At 38.7% G+C, this 3,397-nt stretch overlaps 1 protein-coding gene across 4 annotated transcripts in view; it reads left to right on the plus strand.

Moving 5' to 3' along the window:
- Positions 1-3,397, plus strand: part of LOC107669094 (glutamate receptor 1-like) — a 75,876-nt gene that overhangs the window by 16,449 nt on the left and 56,030 nt on the right. The window lies entirely within an intron of this gene.

The raw sequence follows: 3,397 nt of genomic DNA on the forward strand, positions 1-3,397 counted from the left end.
AATGAATTGCACCCACTAATAGCAATGTTTATTTGCATGTTTTTATTTGATTATTTGATGTATAACTGCTTCCATGACTTAGGGTCGCACATTTAGCCGCACATTTAGAGAAAAATAATTTTAAAATTATAGTAATATTTATTATTATTATTATTATTTTTACTCAAGTACTTGATTTGTGTACTTCGTCCACCACTGCTTATGAGAGAGCAGTCTGCTTTGGTGTTGCTGGGATGAACAATAGTGTTCTGATCTAAGTGGATGCATCTCTCCCTGCACTTGGAGCTCATTTGTGCATCTTTCTCCATGGAGATCTGCCAGAATGAAACCGTTGTGCCAGAGTAAAATGTATCAAGCTGATTGCCAGGGAAAGAAAATCCTAATTCCAAAGCACCCCCCACACATGGTTTTATTGTTATTCTAAGAAGGGTCCAAAATGTACTTGTCTGCAACACAGGCCAGGGCCGATGAATTGAGAACATTTACCAACCAATATATATTTCATACAAGCCATGAAACTAGGTTTTGTTTTATTATCATTAAAAAAAATGTCAGTTTGGGAATGGTTTAGCTGTTTTTCCTAAAAGGAATAGTTAGCCTAAAAGTGCAAAAAAAAAAAAAAATTTGTTATTTCATTTACTTACCCTTGTATCGTTCCAAACCTGTATTTCTTTACACAAAAAATATTTTGCAAAAAGAAAAAAATAATAATAGTATGTTTTTTTTGTCCATACAGTGAAAGTCAATTGGGTCCAATGTTGTTTGACCCCCAGCGTTCATCAAAATAATTTATTTTGTGCTGAGTAGAAAAAAGAAATTCATACAGGTTTGGAAGGGCATGAAAATGAGTAAATAATGACGGAATTCTTAAGTAATGAACATTGACAAGCCAGCCATAATAATTTTGTTCCTCATATTTTTGTTTTGGTGGCCTAATTTTTTGTGAAATATATTCCAAATATGTTTCGCCACATTCTGAATAAATCCTGATGGGAAAGCTTCCAGTTTGGTAAAAGTTAAGAAGAAACATGTCACAACAGGATGGTTTCTTTGATAGACGGTAGTCATCTATTTAAATAATGCACATCTTTTACATCAGGGAGAGTCAAACTATTTTTTAATTTGATTTAAATTAGACTGTCTAACTAATTTGATTTAAAAGATGCTGCAGTTCCTAAGACAGTTACCAGCCAAGTGGTGACTAACCCAATTTTTACTTTTGCATTTGGCACTCGACGAGTGTTAATTTTGGACCCTGTTGCCATGTATCATCCCACAGCACAGCGATACAGGAATTTTGAATGCCTGTCTCTTCTCGCCTCAAAATAAATACCTGAAATTCCCAGATCTGCTCTAGAAAAGTCACGGGCATCCGGCGCTGCTCCCCGAGCAGGTAGAATCTGACACACCTGTCAGCACCAGGTGTGCTTTCCCCCCGTAGCCAATCGGCTGCAGTGTCCCCATAACGTGTCACCATCTGTCACAGACGTTCAGCTCAGCCGACCATGATGGGAGCATGACGCGATCTGCATATTACAGGTCTTTTTTAAGAAATGTAGTTCCCTTCAATGCTCTCACCGCCAGCTCCTTCTCTTTTTGCCTTGTCGCTGTCAGTTCTGTCATTGCTCTACACACACAATAGGTTTGATGCCTGCCTATATGCACGCCACAGGTGTCTCGGTGATGGTTTTATCTTGTGGAAGTGCTGAGGGCTCTGGGTTAAGATTGTAGGATCATTAACTCTGTGACTGAGAGGAACCAAACCGCAGGAATCCATATCACCAGCCTCTTGTTGCCTAGATACAGCGCTGCACTATCTACAGGGTTATTTTAAGCCTTTTAAGGACATACGTGTGAGAGTGTATGTAGCCCGTATGTGAACCCAGCCAGCTTCCTATGCGTATAAAATCAGTTCCTCCACCGTGTGCTGTTTTCCATGTTGGCGTAGTACTCCACCGGCGTCACACCACCCCAGATGAGTGAGAATGAGTCTAAGGAGAGACGTCTCCCCCCGCTGGCCCTGTTCTCTGTGTGCATCGTGAGCCATTTGTTCAGCCTGCTGGAAGTGAGAGCTCCTTAATGTCAAATCACCCTGCAGTCTTAAAGTGGTCCAGCTGTACTCACACTGAGTCAAGCAGGAAGCAACTGGCTCAGATGCAGAGGGGTCAAAGGGCAAGTTCTCAAAACAGAGGCAGACAGAAGCAGAGGAGGGAATCAATATCCCTTGCTTCTGCTGTCAATATGTGCTTTCTTTCCTTTGGAATCCAACTATTTTTGACTTGTTTTTCAAACTACACTGTAAACATGATTTGATGTCTAGTTGGACTGCTTTCAGGAACTTTCTGTGACTGTTTACTTACCGTCACGTTTGTGCTTATCCCTTAATTGTCCTCTTTGACAGCTCCAAAAAGGTAACAAATTTACCATTCACCATTTAAAGGGATGGTTCACCCAAAAATTAAAATTAACCCATGATTTACTCACCCTAAAGCCATCCTATATGACTTTCTTCTTTTAGATGAATACAATCAGAGTTACATTAAAAGATGTCCTGGCTCTTCCAAGCTTTATAATGGCAGTGAATGGTGGTTGAGATTTTGAAGCAAAATAAAGTGCATCCATCCATCTTAAAAAGTGTTCCACACAGCTCTGGGGGGGGGGATTAATAAAAACTTTTTATTAATTAACTTTTTATTTCCAAAACTTTTTGAAAACTGCTAAGAATAAAAATGAGCTCACCGATGCGCAGGATGGAGAAAGAGAAAGAGAGGAAGCGGCCAGAAGAAGCAGTGAAATGTAGCAACATCACTGACCTGTTCAGGGCTTCAAGTGCAGGTCAGCTTCATCTGTAAATACGCTAGATAGTTTTGTCTTTATTAACGTAGTTGAGTATTAAACTACTAGTATCTGTTAGGCTATCAGTAGCACCCCATTATTATCATCATTCAGAATACTGTGCTAAAGGACATCAATATCGATTGTAAAGTTACATTAAAAAATTTAGCAGAGACAGATATTCACATGGATTTATTGTACAGGGAGGGAGGGAGCTAGAGCAGACAGCAACACAAAAATAATGAGTAACAGGCTCACAGCCTAATAATTCAATAGTGTAGTAGACTTTTTCAACAAGTATATTGTACTAATTTTGACATTTAGGCACTTTAGAAATTGTGTTTTAATACACTACCAGTCAAAAGGTTTTGATCAGTAAGATTTTTAATGTTTTTAAAGAAATCTTTTCTGCTCACCAAGCCTTCATTTACTGATCCAAAATACAGCAAAAACAGTAATATTGTGAAATATTTGTATTAAACTGTAATTTATTTCTGATGCGCAGCTGTATTTTCAGCATCATTACTCCAGTCTTCAGTGTCACACGATCTTCAGAAATCAA

This window comes from Sinocyclocheilus anshuiensis, unplaced genomic scaffold, assembly GCF_001515605.1.
Source record: "Sinocyclocheilus anshuiensis isolate Anshui unplaced genomic scaffold, SAMN03320099.WGS_v1.1 scaffold124, whole genome shotgun sequence".
NCBI classification, from domain to species: domain Eukaryota; kingdom Metazoa; phylum Chordata; class Actinopteri; order Cypriniformes; family Cyprinidae; genus Sinocyclocheilus; species Sinocyclocheilus anshuiensis.